The sequence below is a fragment of the Oncorhynchus keta genome, chromosome 34 (assembly GCF_023373465.1).
Source record: "Oncorhynchus keta strain PuntledgeMale-10-30-2019 chromosome 34, Oket_V2, whole genome shotgun sequence".
NCBI classification, from domain to species: domain Eukaryota; kingdom Metazoa; phylum Chordata; class Actinopteri; order Salmoniformes; family Salmonidae; genus Oncorhynchus; species Oncorhynchus keta.
The window spans coordinates 29,350,867-29,366,747 of NC_068454.1; the positions used below are offsets into that span (position 1 = coordinate 29,350,867).

The 15,881-nt window shown below is 41.6% G+C and overlaps 1 protein-coding gene and 1 long non-coding RNA gene across 2 annotated transcripts in view; one reads left to right on the forward strand and one right to left on the reverse strand.

The window, feature by feature from the left end:
- Positions 1-15,881, reverse strand: part of lrp1bb (low density lipoprotein receptor-related protein 1Bb) — a 410,377-nt gene that overhangs the window by 373,466 nt on the left and 21,030 nt on the right. The gene's annotated exons all lie outside the window — the stretch shown is intronic.
- Positions 13,951-15,389, forward strand: LOC118366895 (uncharacterized). The gene is made up of 3 exons (XR_004822046.2): positions 13,951-14,737; positions 14,887-15,092; positions 15,198-15,389. It is a non-coding gene; the product is annotated as an uncharacterized LOC118366895 (long non-coding RNA).

Sequence of the window (15,881 nt, forward strand, 5' to 3'; positions counted from 1 at the left end):
GAACTTTTCAATTTCATTAATTATTTTAGAAAATGGGTAAAAAAAAACAATGTATAGCAACCCCAGGTGTAAAATAGTAAATAACGGCTACTTCCCAAAGAGTTTTGAATTGTCAAGCGGAGTTAAACAAGGGTGTCTGCGGTCACCATATCTATTTGTTATGGCCATCGAAATGCTAGATATTAAAATCAGATCGAATAACAACATTAGAGGATTAGAAATCCAAGGCTTAAAAACAAAGGTGTCCATGTATGCCGATGACTCAAGTTTTATAATACGTCCGCAAGCTAGATCTCTGCAATGTCTCATTGAAAATCTAGATAACTTTTCTGAACTCTCTGGACTAAAACATTAATTATGATAAGAGTACAACATTACGTATTGGATCTTTAAAAAAATACAATTTTACATGACCCTGCAGTGTACCTATAAAATGGGCTGATGGTGAAGTAGAGATACCTGGTATTCATTTCACAAAATATATAAATAAGCTCTCCACAATTAATTTCAATAGAAAACTTGTAAAAATAGACAAGATCCAGCAACAATGGAGAGGTAAATACCTCTGTCTATTTACTGAAAAATTGCCCTGATCAACTCCTTAGTCATATCTCAGTTTACTCACTTACTTACGGCGCTGCCTACTCCTGATGATTTGTTTTTCAAATTATTTGAGCAAAATATATTTAGCTTTATCTGGGAAGCTAAACCAGACCAAATAAAGCGTGTCTATCTATATAATGAATATGATTTGGGTGGGTTGAGATTATTAAATATAAAAGCACTAAAAACCTCAAAGCTTCACTTATTCAAAAGTTTTACTTGAACCCTAAACGGTTCTCAAATAGATTACTAAGAAAAGCTAATCCATTGTTTAAAAATGGTCTTTTTGCCTCTGTGCAGATTGCCATGTCTCATTTTCGATTAACTGGAGGTGTGTTATGGATCATTGTCCTGTTGAAAAAAATCAATTTAAAAAATGGTAGTCCCACTAAGCACGAACCAGATGGGATGGCGTATTGCTGCAGAATGCTGTGGTAGCCATGCTGGTTAAGTGTGCCTTGAATTCTAAATAAATCACTGACAGTGTCACTAGCAAAGCACCCCCACGGCATCACACCTCCTCCTCCATGCTTCATGCAGTCTCCTCTGAACAGTTAATGTTGAGATGTCTGCTCCTTAGATTTTCAATATCATACTCAGGCCGATTGACTGATGACTAACATCAATAAACATAACTAACATCCTTTAAAACAGCTGCAACAATATTCAAACAAACTTGCACTGTGGGGAAACAGGCACTGGAGAAAAATCACTTATTCATAGAATTACATTAAATTACACAATTCAATTAACATTTGATTGATTTGAACATGTTGAAATCGAGAAAAACAAAAAAACATTGATTGTCATCGAAACATTTCCCTTACACAGGAGCAGTACAGTATTTATCGTAACATAGTGATGGTTAGGTTGAATTCCCACCTCAACAACCTGCAAGAAATCAGCAATAGCAGACATCGACTAAACCATAGCATAATCATGTTTGGATGGAGGAAAATTGAATTCTCTGTCATTTATCTTGGCCTCAATAGCATTGATAACTGTTGCTCTTAAGCAGTAAATTGGCACAGTCAGAATGTAAACACACACTTTCACACTGAATGTGTTGGCTCAGTGTATCTGCTCACAGCATTGTCTGGTCGAGGACTGGTTTTCCTGTTTCATCAGGGGAGCTATTGGACCACATTACCAGATTATCAGTAAATCTGATCACAGTGGAGGTTCCTGCAGCCAACTCTGACTGCTACAGTGACCCAGCCAGGGCTCTCCAACAGCATGTCCCTGTGCCAAAAATATGATTTGACAGACTCACTAAGGAGAGCCAGGATTGGAGGCAATGTGTTGTCTTCCAGTCAATCAAACCGACAGTGATAATGCAATAGAACCTGGGCGGCTATTTTTTAAATGCCGCTGTCAGGTCTTACCTACAAATCTGACTATCCAAGGAGTCGCTAGTAGAGATAGCCATCACTTCACTACAATATAATACACCAGTGTAATGCTATTGTCAGAGGGCTATAGCTACATACAGTCAAGTACAAAATTATTGACACCTTTGATAAAGTTGAGATAAAAAGACTGTATAAAATAAATAGTTCAAATACTGAGCTATATTGTGTGCAAAACAATATATATACTTTCTTTACTACTGCCATTCATAAGATAAATATATTTCATTTATTTTCTTTTTTATTTAATCTGCATTAACAATCGACTTTATTTTTTATTTTCTCATCTTAAGGAACTGTAATGTGGCCTTCCGTGGCTTTTGTTTCACAAGGGTATAAAAGTTAGGTAACATGCATTTAATATCCCTTTGTCATCCATCACCATGGGAAAAGGCAATAGGCTCACAAAAGAAAAGAGAGTTTTCGACCTTCATAAATCAGGCAATGGGTACAAAATTAAATATACCACTTACCACTTTTGGGACAGAAATTAAGATCTTTAAACCACTGGAACACTGGTAAACTTGTCTGGTATTGAATGCAAGTGTATCTTGTCCCCATGCACAGTGAGGGAGGTGGTTCGGGAGGCAAGGGCCAAAGTTGGAGAATTAGAGACCTTGGTCGCATCTTTAGGTCACCAAGTCTCCAAATCTACAATTAGATGCCTCCTCCATGCCAATAAGCTCTTTGGAAGGGTTGCCAGAAAAAAAGCCTTTATTGAGAGCAAACAACAAATGTAAATGCCTGGAGTTTCAGATTGGAACCGGAGCTATGGTCAGATGACATGAAACAAGAACTATTTTGCCACGCACACCAGTGGTGGGTTTGGCATCAAAAGATAGATGCATATCAAATCAAATGTTATTGGTCTCATGCACCGAATACAACAGGTTTACAGTGCAATGCTTACTTACAATCCCATTCCCAACAACGCAGAGTTAAAAAGTAAGAGAAATATATGCTAAATAAAAAAGGAAATAGTAAAACATATTAAAGGAGTACCGAGTCAATGTGCAGGGGTACGAGGTAGTTGAGATAATACAGTATGTACAGTACATGTGGGTAGGGGTAAAAGTAACTAGGCAATCTGGACATACAGTTGAAGTCGGAAGTTTACATACACTTAGGTTGGAGTCATTAAAACACATTTTTCAACCACTCCACACATTTCTTGTTAACAAACTAGAGTTTTGGCAAGTCGTTTAGGACATCTACTTTGTTTTTTCAACAATTGTTTACAGACAGATTATTTCACTTATAATTCACTGTATCACAATTCCAGTGGGTCATAAGTTTAAATACACTGATTTGACTGCCTTTAAACAGTTTGGAAAATTCCAGAAAATTATGTCATGGCTTTAGAATCTTATGATAGGCTAATTGACATCATTTGAGTCAATTGGAGGTGTACCTGTGGATGTATTTCAAGGCCTATCTTCAAATTCAGTGTCTCTTTGCTTGACATCATGGGAAAATCAAAAGAAATCAGCAAAGACCTCAGAATTTTTTTAAATATTCTAATGATGTTTAGGCCAGCAGAGAAGGCCTTGCTGGCCCTGACGGCCCACCACTGGTAGACCCCCACAAGTCTGGTTCATCCTTGGGAGCAATTTCCAAACGCCTGAAGGTACCACATTCATCTCTGTACAAACAATAGTACACAAGTATAAACACCATGGGACCACGCAGCTGTCATACCGCTCAGAAAGGAGACGTGTTCTGTCTCCTAGAGATGAACGTACTTTAGTGTGAAAAGTGTGCATCAATCACAGAACAACAGCAAAGGACCTTGTGAAGATGCTGGAGGAAAAAGTACAAAAGTATCTATATCCACAGTAAACAAGTCCTATATCGACATAACCTGAAAGTCTCCTCAGCAAGGAAGAAGCCACTGCTCCAAAACCGCTATGAAAAAGCCAGACTACGGTTTGAAACTGTACATGGGGACAAAGATTGTGCTTTTTGGAGAAATGTCCTCTGGTCTGATGAAACAAAAATAGAACTGTTTGGCCATAATGACCATTGTTATGTTTGGAGGAAAAAGGGGGAGGCCTGCAAGCCGAAGAACACCATCCTAACCGTGAAGAACGGGGGTGGCAGCATCATGTTGTGGGGGTGCTTTGCTGCAGGAGGGACTGGTGCACTTCACAAAATAGTGGCAAAATGGCTTAAAGACAACAAAGTCAAGGTATTGGAGTGGACATCTCAAAGTCCTGATTTCATTCCTGCAGAACATTTGTGGGAAGAACTGAAAAAGCGTGTGCGAGTAAGAAGGCCTACAAACCTGACCCAGTTACACCAGCTCTGTCAGGAGGAATGGGCCAAAATTCACCCACATTATTGTGGGAAGCTTGTGGAATGCTACTCTAAATGTTTGACCCAAGGTAAAGAATTTAAAGGCAATGCTACCAAATAATAATTGAGTGTATGTTAACTTCTGACCCACTGGGAATGTGATGAAAGAAATAAAAGCTGAAATAAATCATTCTCTCTACTATTATTCTTAAAATAAAGTTGTGATCCTAACTGACCTAAGACAGGGAATTTTTACTAGGGTTAAATGTCAGGAATTGTGAAAAACTGAGTTTAAATGTATTTGGTTAAGGTGTATGTAAACTTCGGACTTCAACTGTATAATAAACAGAGTTCAGCAGCGTATGTGAAGTGTGAATGTGTGTCTATGTGTGAGTGTGTATGTATGACGTCAATATGCATTTGTGCGTGTTTTGTGTGAGTGTTTTGTGTGTTCATACAACGGGTGAGCCTAATTCTGGAAGCTGATTGGTTAAAACCGCATTCCAGCCAGTGTCTATTCCACAAGTAAACACCCGCTAAAACTATGACGTTGAAATGCCTATTTACTCTGTTCCATCTCACTGCACAATCCAATGTCTCATCAGCCCAGCCAGACAATTTATAAACTTGATCTCCACTGTAAAAAGCATTGAGACATTATCTCCCTTTTCTTTTAGAATAGCAATAGCGAAGATTTGTATGAACCTTCCTGTCTGACATTTGCAATGTTGTTTCAGTATTGAAATCCGATCTCCAGTGTCCCATAGTAATGAACGCGTAGGGATCGGGAATCGGGATGAGATTGACTGGCAGCTTTTCTCAGCCAGTCGAAATCATGAATCAGCATATTTTTTTTAATGCATATTTAAATAGAAATGTCAATAGAAAACAGGTAAAACTAAATGAACTGCAGCTAGTTCAGTCTTTCCAGCTTCAGTTTGAAGTGATTGTGTTAGCTGTGTTCTTGGCCAGCTCCTCTCAACAACAGTCCTGATTCTCATCACATTATCTATGCCAGGCGAAATTGTGCATCATTAGCTTATTGTTATGGATGTATCCAAATAAATGTCACTAGAAAACAGCTTAAACAAATGCAGCAACTTTGTTGTTATTCTGGTAGCACTGTTCGATGTGACTGTAAGTTGGCTAGCAAGCAAACAATGGATAAGAACATTGCCAGCCAGTATGGCAATAGAACACTTAGAATGAACGACCGGGTTGCGTACATACTGTGGATACAGAACAAAAATACCAAATGAATGGGTCGCATCTCTAGCAACTGGGACTATATCTTGTGAAAGGATGAAATAGTATGAATAAATAAATACAGTTTTTAATGAAAATATATTAATCATTATTTAAATATGCTGATAACCCGTTGTTCAAAAGTGACAATGCCCTCGAAGTCAGTGTTTGGAGGACATATTGTCAAGATTAACAATACCCTTGTTAAAATATCCTCCAAAGCGTGTGTGTGTGTGTGTGTGTGTGTGTGTGTGTGTGTGTGTGTGTGTGTGTGTGTGTGTGTGTGTGTGTGTGTGTGTGTGTGTGTGTGTGTGTGTGTGTGTGTGTGTGTGTGTGTGTGTGTGTGTGTGTGTGTGTGTGTCTGTGTGTGTGTGTTTGTGTTGGAGTGTGTGTTGGATTGTCAGTGTAGTATATGTGAGTGTGTGGGTAGAGTCTAATGAGTGTGCATAGAGCCAGTGCAAGGGAGTCAGTGCAAAACAATTAAGATAAAGAAAAAAGTAATAAAGAGGGTCAATGTAAATTGTCTGGGTAGACACTTCATTAACTGTTCAACAGTCTTATGGCTTTGGGGTAGAAGCTTTTCAGGAGACTTTTGGTCCCAGACTTGTCGCTTCGGTACCGCTTGCCATGCAGTAGCAGAGAGAACAGTCTATGACTTGGGTGCCTGGAGTCTTCGACAATTTTTAGGGCCTTTTTAGTGCCATCTTCTGACACCGCCAAGTATAGAGGTCCTACACACTACCCTCTGTAGCACCTTGCAGTTAGATTACGAGCAATTACTATACCAAGCGGTGGTGCAGCCAGTCAAGATGCTCTTAATGGTGCAGCTGCATAACGTTTTGAGTATCTGAGGGCCCATGCCAAATATTTTCTGCCTCCTGAGGGGAAATAGATGTTGTCGTGCCCTCTTCTTGACTGTGTTGGTGTGTTTGGAACATTACAGGTCCTTCGTAATGTGAACACCAAGGAACTTGAAGCCCTCGACCTGCTCCACTACAGCCCTGTTGATGTAAATGGAGGCATGTTCGGCCCTCTGTTTCCTGTAGACCACGATAAACTCCTTTGTCTTGCCCACGTTGAGGGAGAGGTTGTTGTACTGGCACCACACTGCCAGGTCTCTGACCTCCTTCCTACGGGCTGTGTTATTGTCATTGGTGATCAGGCCGACCACTTTCGTGTCATTAGCCAACTTAATGATGGTGTTGGAGTCGGCGGCGGCTACTCAGCCGTGGATGAAAAGGGAGTACAGGAGGGGACTAAGCACGCATCTCTGAGAGGCCCCTGTGTTGAGGGTCAACGTGGCGGATGTGTTGTTACCTACCCTCCACCTGGGGGCGGCCCGTCAGGAAGTCCAGGATCCAGTTGCAGGGGGGGTGTTCAGTCCCAGGGTCCTTAGCTTAGAGGACACTATGGTGTGGAACGCTGAGCTGTAGTCATTTAACAGCATTCTCATGTAGGTGTTCCTTTTTCCTTTTGTTCATTTGGGAGAGTAAAGTGTGGAGTGCAATAGAGATTGTGTCATCTGTTGATCTGTTGGGGTATGCGAATTGGAGTGGATCCAGTGTTTTTGAGATGATGGTATTGATGTGAGCCATGACTAGCCTTTCAAAGCATTTCACAGCTACCCTCACCAGGTGGTGAGGGTAGGTAACAACATCTCCACCTCGCTGATCCTCAACACTAGGGCCCCACAAGGGTGCGTTCTCAGCCCTCTCCTGTACTCCTTGTTCACCCACGACTGCGTGGCCATGCACGTCTCCAACTCAATCATCAAGTTTGCAGACGACACTACAGTGGTAGGCTTGATTACCAGGTGAGGGCCCTTGGAGTGTGGTGTCAGGAAAATAACCTTACACTCAACATCAACAAAACAAAGGAGATGATCGTGAACTTCAGTAAACAGCAGAGGGAGCACCCCCCTGTCCACATCGACGGGACAGTAGTGGAGAGGGTAGAAAGTTTTAAGTTCCTCTGCGTATACATCACGGACAAACTTAAACGCTCCAACCACACAAACAGCGTGGTGAAGAAGGCGCAACAGCGCCTCTTCAACCTCAGGAGGCTGAAGAAATTCGGCTTGTCACCAAAAACACTCACAAACTTTTACAGATGCACAATCGAGAGCATCCTGTCGGGCTGTATCACCGCCTGGTATGGCAACTGCTCCACCCACAACCGTAAGGCTCTCCAGAGGGTAGTGAGGTCTGCACAACGCATCACCGGGGGGAAACTACCAGCCCTCCAGGACACCTACATTGTCACAGGAAGATCATCAAGGACAAAAACCACCCGAGCCACTGCCCGTTCATCCCTCTATCATCCAGAAGGTGAGGTCAGTACAGGTGCATCAAAGCAGGGACAAAGAGACTGAAAAACAGCTTCTATCTCAAGGCCATCAGACTGTTAAACAGCCAACACTAACATTGAGTGGCTGCTGCTAACATCCTGACTCAACTCCAGCCACTTTAGTAATGGAAAAATTGATGTAATAAATGTATCACTAGCCACTTTAAACAATGCTACTTTTACATGTTTACATACCCTACATTACTCATCTCATATGTATATACTGTATCCCATCCACTGCATCTTGCCTATGCCGTTCTATACCATCACTCATTCATGTATTTTTATGTACATATTCTTATTCATTCCTTTACACTTGTGTGTATAAGGTAATTGTTGTGAAATTGTTAGGTTAGATTACTCGTTGGATAGTACTGCATTGTCGGAACTAGAAGCACAATTTCGCTACACTCGCATTAACATCTGCTTACCATGTGTATGTGACAAATAACATTTGATTTGATTTGAGTGCTCCGGGTTGGGAGTAATTTACATAGGTTACCTTGGCATTGTTAGGCACAGGGACTATGATGGTTCATTTGAAACATGTAGGTATTACAGACTGGGTCAGTGAGAGGTTGAAAATGTCAGTGATGACACATTCCAGCTGTCCAGCGGACTCTTCTGAGTACGCGTCCTGGTAGTCCGTCTGGTCCTGCAGCCTTGTGAATGTTAACCTGTTTAAATGTCTTACTCACATTGGCTAAAGAGAGCGTGATTATACAGTTGTCTGGAACAGCTGGTGCGCTCACGCGTGGTTCACTGTTGCTTGCCTCGAAGTGAGCATAGAAAGCATTTAGCTCAACTGGTAGGCACGCGTCACTGGGCAGCTCTCGGCTGGGTTTGCCTTTGTAATTCATGATAGTTTGCAAGCCCTGCCACATCTGGCGAGTGTCAGAGCCGGTGTAGTAAGATTCAATATTGATTCTGTTTTGACCCTCTGCCTGTTTGATGGTTTGTCGGAAGGCGTAGAGGGATTTCTTATAAGCATCCAGATTAGTATCCTGCTCATTGAAAGCAGCAGCTATAGCCTTTAGCTCGGTGCCGATCGTAATCCATGGCTTCTGGCTGGCATATGCAGGTATGGTCACTGCGGGGACAATGTTGTCGATGCACTTATTATTGATGCCTGTGACAGACGTGGGAAACTTCTCAATGCCATCAGATGAATCCCATAACATATTCCAGTCTGTGCTAGCGAAAAGTCCTGCAGCTTAGAGCTTCGTATTTATCCCTGTGTGTGCATCACTGGTACCTGTTTCAGTATTTGCTTGTAAGCAGGAATCAGGAGGATAGAGTTATGTTCCAATTTAGAAATGGAGTACGGGGAAGAGCTTCGTATTTATCCCTGTGTGTGGAGTAAAGGTGATCTAGAGTTTTTATCCCTTTTAGTTGTACAGGTGACATGCTGGTAGAAATTAGGTAAAACTGATTTCAGTTTTCCTGCACTAAAATCACCGGCCACTAGGAGCGCCGCCTCTGGATGAGTATTTTCTTGTTTGCTTATGGCCCTGTACAATTCATTGAGTGCGGTCTTAGTGCCAGCATCGATTTGTGGTGATAAATAGACAGCTACAAAAAATATTGATGAAAACTGCGTTGGTAAATAGTATGGTCTACAGCTTATCATGACGTACTCTAACTTAGGCGAGCAGAATGTTGAAACTTCCATAATATTAGAGATTGCACACAATATATTGTTAATAAAGACACACACCTCCCCCCTGATCTTACCAGACTCTGCCGTTCTGTCCTGCCGATGCATAGAAAAACCAGCTGAGCTTGTACAGTTTATTCTCCAGCAATTGCACATTTGCCAACAGAGCAGAGGGTCGAGGCTATATATTCATTGGCCGCCATAGTCTCACCAGGGTGTCCATGCATCAGCCTCTATAGCGCTGTCTTCTTCTCCTTTGAGTGTCAGGGATTACGGCCTGGTCCAGGATAATCAATATGGCTTTAGCCTCTGACTCACTGAAGTAGAAGTCCTCGTCCAAATTCGAGGTTAGTGATAGCTGTTCAGAAGCTCTTGTCGGTCATATGAAACGATGGCAGTAACATTATGTACAAAAAAAGTTAAGATAAGCACTAAAAAATACATAAAATAGCACAATGGGTTAGGAGCCCGTAAAACAGTCCTTCTGCCGCTATTGCAAAAAACAAATGTAAAAAATATGCTGAAAATAATCTGTATATGTAAAATGTGGTGGTGGTCTTTCAGTTTCCACTGGTCCTGTGGGCCCTTTTTAAGGTCAACGGCATCATGAATTTTATCCAGTACCAGGACATTTTAGCCAACAACCGGGCTGCCTCTGCCATGAAGCTGAATCTTGGCGACAAGTGGAAGATTTTCCAGCAAGACAATAACCAAGCACACGTACAAATCTACAAATAATTGGTTAATTAACCACAAAAACAACATTTGCAATGGCCATCTGTCTCCGAACTTAAACCCAATTGAAAACCTGTGGTTTGAAGTGAAGAGGTCATTCCATAAGCACAGACCAAAGTATTTATCAAGGATATGGAAAAGATTCTGTATGGAAGAATGGTGTAAGAGCTCTCCTAATGTGTTCTCCAATCTCATAAAACATTTTAGATAAAGGCTCAGTTACGTTATCCTTGTAAGGGGAGGGTGCCGAAAACAGGGGTGAGTATTGAAAACATGGATGCCAATAATGTTTTTGAGAATTTATTTGTATTACTTGTCAAACAAAATATTTTTTTCTAAACAATTTTACTAGTATAAAATAATATATATATTTTTTTAGCATAGAATATAGGTCAGTATTTGTATTGTTAATTTAATACAGTATTTTTTGCTAGTCTTTATCAAGGCCGGGTGCCAATAATTCTGGACCTGATTGTATTATATGCACAGTTCTTAGTAGACTGTGCCAGTCATCACTTTGTTTTTTATTTATTTTTGTATTTTGCTCCCCTTTTTCTCCCAATTTCGATCTTGTCTCATTGCTGCAACTCCCCAACGGGCTCTGGAAAGGCCAAGACGGAGTCATGCGTCCTCCAAATCATGACCTGCCTAATCACGCTCTTTAACACCCGTTAGCTTAACCCTGAAGCCAGCTGGACCAATGTGTCAGAGGAAACACCACAAGGAGTTGCTAGGGCGCGATGAGCCAAGTAAAGCTCCCCCCGACCAAACCCTCCTCTAACCTGGACAACGCTGGGCCAATTGTGTGCCGTCCTATGGGACCCCCGGCCATGGCCGTTTGTGGCACAGCCCGGGAATGAACCCGGGTACGTAGTAATGCCTCTACAGCAGCACTGCAATACAGTTTCTTAGAACGCTGCGCCCCTCGGGAGGCCCTACCAGTCGTCACTTTACTGCAATACAATACACAAGTGTCTGCTATTGTCAGTGGGCTATAGCTGAACATATTACATGCACAGTTCTTAGCACAGTAAGCTACAGTATGTTATTAATAATAACCATAGAAAGATACACAGTAATTGCAAGACGTGACTCTCAAGGCAAGTCTCTCTCTAACAGTTAAACATGTAAAGTGTTGGTCCCATGTTTCATGAGGTGAAATATCCCCACATTTTTCCATACACACAAAAAGCTTATTTCTCTCAAATGTTGTACACAAATTTGTTTACATCCCTGTTAGTGAACATTTCTCATTTACCAAGATAATCCATCCACCTGACCGTTTGTGGCATATCAAGAAGCTGATTAAACAGATGGATCATTACACAGGTGCCCCTTGTGCTGGGGACAATAAAAGGCCACTCTAAAATGTGCAGTTATGTCACACAACACAACACTACAGATGTCTCAAGTTTTGAGGGAGCATGCAATTGGCATGCTGACTGCAGGAATGTGCGCCAGAGCTGTTGCCGAAGAACGTAATTTCCATTTCTCTACCATAAGCCGCCTCCAACATAATTTGGAGAATTTGGCAGTACATCCAACCAGCATCACAACCACAGACCACATGTAAATACTCCAGCCCAGGACCTCCACATCTGGCTTTATTTTAATTGACTGACTTCCTTATATGAACTGTAACTCAGTAAAATCGTTGAACTTATTGCATTTTGCATGCATATTTTCATTCAGTATAGTTACTACTGTACCCTATACATGGCTACCTTATCCTTATTGTTGATTCACTTGTAATGTTCCTATTTCATATTCCATCTCCCAGATCCACAATTATTGTATAAAGTGAGTTCAGAAGATAAAGTCAGAGTAGATAGTGGAGTAGAGACAGTTTTGCCTGATGTTTTTGATTTCACTGCTGCCTATCTCTCTGCCATATTGTGCAGAACTAACGATTTTGTTCATGGAAGATACTGCAGTCTCCTGCTGTTCTGGACTGACTGAAATGCTCCACATTACTTTCTCAGAGATGCTCTCCTCAGGGAGATTTCAACCCTCTAGTTACCAATTTTACAGCTTGATTCCAGCTATTCTACTATATTTCCCTCTAAATTAGTGGTGTTTCTTCCTTTGTGCGCCAAGATCACAACTGAAATTGGATTCTGTCTGTTACAGGTGTCCCAAACGGTACTGCTGGGTGGACAGACATTCTGGGTTAAAAACAAATATACGTAAGCACACACACCTACATATGTAAACACACCCACACATGTAAACACACCCACATGATCAATATCAGAGTGGAAGAACTTGATTTTCCTGCACAGAGCCCTGACCTCAACTCCATTGAACACCTCTGGGATGAATTGGAACGCTGACTGGGAGCCAGGCCTAATCGCCCAACATTAGTGGCCAACTTCACTAATGCTCTTTTGGCTGAATGGAAGCAAGTCCCCGCAGCAATGTTCCAACATGTAGTGGAAAGCCTTCCCAGAAGAGTGGAGGCTGTACTGGCATCGAATGGGGGGACCAACTCCATATTCATGCCAATGATTTCGAATGAAATGTTCGACGAGCAGGTGTCTACATACTTTTGTTCAGGTAGTGAAATAACTCACATTTCATGTGAATTTGGTCAGGTCGCCCAAAAAGTAGCATATTGCAGCTTTAATTAGGCTATAGCACTAAACGGATGTAGAAAATTACTGTGTGCTGTAAAAAAAAAGGGGGAAAAAAGCAAACAGCTCAAACGAATCCAGATAGAGAGACAGAGAGTCTTCCTCATGCATTCTAATCTAGCCAGATAAAACCCAGTATAATATAAAAGGGCGAATATTCAATTTTCTCAGCAAAGGGAAATGACGGGTGTCTATGATCAGGCAGCAGAAGAGGTGCCAGGCAGGTGAAGGTTCTCTGAGCAGAAATACAACCAGCAATAAAAACGGAATATGAAATCCTTTATCTCCCCATAGGACACAGCCCCATTATATCCCATATTTTCTACTTAATTAAAAGAGCAGGAAGACAATGATTGGCAGCCAGTAGGTTATTTCCTTCCTGACAAGAATATCTTCAGCCCAATAGAAATCTTTCCTTTAACACGTTGTCAGCACACTGAGATGTAGTCTAGTCTAATTTGATGACTACCAGCAGCAGCTGCTCTCAGGTCTATGGTCACAAGAAGAGGAGATCATCTAGCAGACAGCAGAAGATGTCTGATGGAGCACTTACATGATGTTTAAGTGCCTGTTCTGGAGGCACATGCCAAGGACATGCAGGATGAACATTGAAATGGTTGTTGCAGACTTGGATACTAGCTAAATCTACAGTAGGCCTATGCTTTACATTTACACCTAAAATATTCAGAGTGGATATTTCCCGTATATTCTCACTAAAAATGTTATCTCAATGAAAACATATAGTAAGTGTGGCACAGTGAGAGGTATGGGCATGGGTGTGGCTGAAGGACTCCCAGTGCAGCAGCATAGACAGAGCCACCCAACTCAGCACAGATGCGCTCATTTCAATGCCATGGATAGCGGCACTCAGTTCAGTACTGTGGAAGGCTGCACTACCTTCAGCACCAGGCCAACCGAAAACAGCGCAACAGCTTTTCTCACCCAACACACCTGTGCAGGATTACTAATCAGCACACCTTCAAGGAATTCCCTAATCAACTGACTGGCACAAGAGTGAAGGCTGGACCTCACTCAAGTGGAACAGTGATGAAGACACAGTGTGCCTACCATCCCACTTCAACTGTTTCTCTCTACTTCCACAGACTCCTCAGAAGGAGCGTTACGGACTCTGCCAGTGAGACCATGCCGATTCAAGACATTGCAGGTGGCCACCATCTTTAACCACTCTCTTGCCTGACCAGCTTGTGGACTAGAGAGCCAGAGACACTAAAAGCATCTGAAACTCTTTTGTTGTGTGTTTACTCATTACCGCTTGTGTAGTCGGGCACACCACACTCTTCCCAACAGTAAGTATAAAAGCAGTTACCTTGCTGCTATAGAGGCTATTGCACTTACTGTAAGTGAACGTCTGAAGCATGGTGTAGATCCAGCATCCCCCATACATTTAGAGGCCAGGCCTAGGCTATAGCTTATTTAAATTGAGTGCTGAGGTGCAGGGAGATCATGCACAAGTATGATAAGAGTCCTTATGTGTACATGAAGTCTCTACAGCTGCATCCAATCAGTCAGAGAAACATTTGAGTGGACTCTCTTGCACTCTAAAAATTAAGGGTTCAACAAGGGTTCTTCTACGAGCTTTGAAGTTCTTCAGAGAACCTTGGGGTTCTTGGCACTGAAAATAACCCCAAAGGGTTCTTCCAAGAACCCCATAGGAGGTGGGGGTTCATCGAGGAACCTCCTTAGTTGGTGGGGGTTCTTGCAGGAACCTAACTGCCCAACGTTTGGATTTGAATTTGAAAGAACAGCAGGTGCAGGCACTTAACTGGAAAATGTGAAGATCTTCTCAATTTAAGGTAAGGTTTGTCACTTGTATGATCTATATTTCGCTACACTCGCATTAACATCAGCTAACCATGTGTATGTGTCAAATAGAATTTGATTTGATATTGTTTTATGATGATCCATCTACCTTCTGATATTTGTGCAAATCTTTCTAAAACAGAAAATGGACACTTCAATGGATATCAAGAGTTAAGAATATGTTGAAGGCTAGTTGTATTGGGTGCAGATGACTGAAGTGCTCACTTCCGGTATACAGACGAGGCGGCATGCAAAGTTATATCTTGGTGTGTTATGCACAACACATTTACCATCCTCCTCCCTTACCTCTTCAATGAATATACCATAGGCCTCTACATTATGGACAAGGTACTGTATGTGTATGAAAACCATTATTAAAACATGAAATTATGAAGATGCTTGTGCGCATGTTTTGTTATTCATATGTATAATAAACAAATATTGAATTCACAGACGTCACCCTCCCTACACCTCTGCATTTAACAGAAAACCTGTTGAATCACAACGTACTGCAAAATCATTCTGGCTATGTACACGGAGAACATCAACACACCAGAGGATATACCCATTATACTTGGGGCTCTGCTGGGAGTTTACCTCATATTTAGATTTTTTAATTCTGCTGTGCCACTATAATCCAAATAAACACTGACAACTAAAATATTCTGTTATTTTTATGTATATTAATGACGTGTGGGCTGGGGCGTAGAAATTTACCCCAAAAGGTTGAGGAACAATTTAAAAGGGGTTCTTAAAAGGATTATTTAAAGAACCCTTTAAAAGGGTTCTTCGAAGAACTTATAGGATACTCCAGGAACCTTTCATTTTTAGAGTGTGGGTTAACTTATGATACTTAAATGAATGTGGAAATAGAACACACAGAACATGCACCTGAAAGTGGAACAATTTACCCACTTAGTGCCTATACCTACAGAAACACATCCTCACCGGACACAACTTGAACATTCCCCAAAACAATTTCAGAATGACACGATAAGGGGGACAAAAAAAGAACAAAACATTTTTGCTTAGCAGTTATTGTATTTGATGTGGGCAGTGTGGCAGCTGAGTTTAACAATGGCTGGCTGAGGATGGGCTGGCTGAGTATGGGCTGGCTGAGGATGGGCTGGCTGAGTA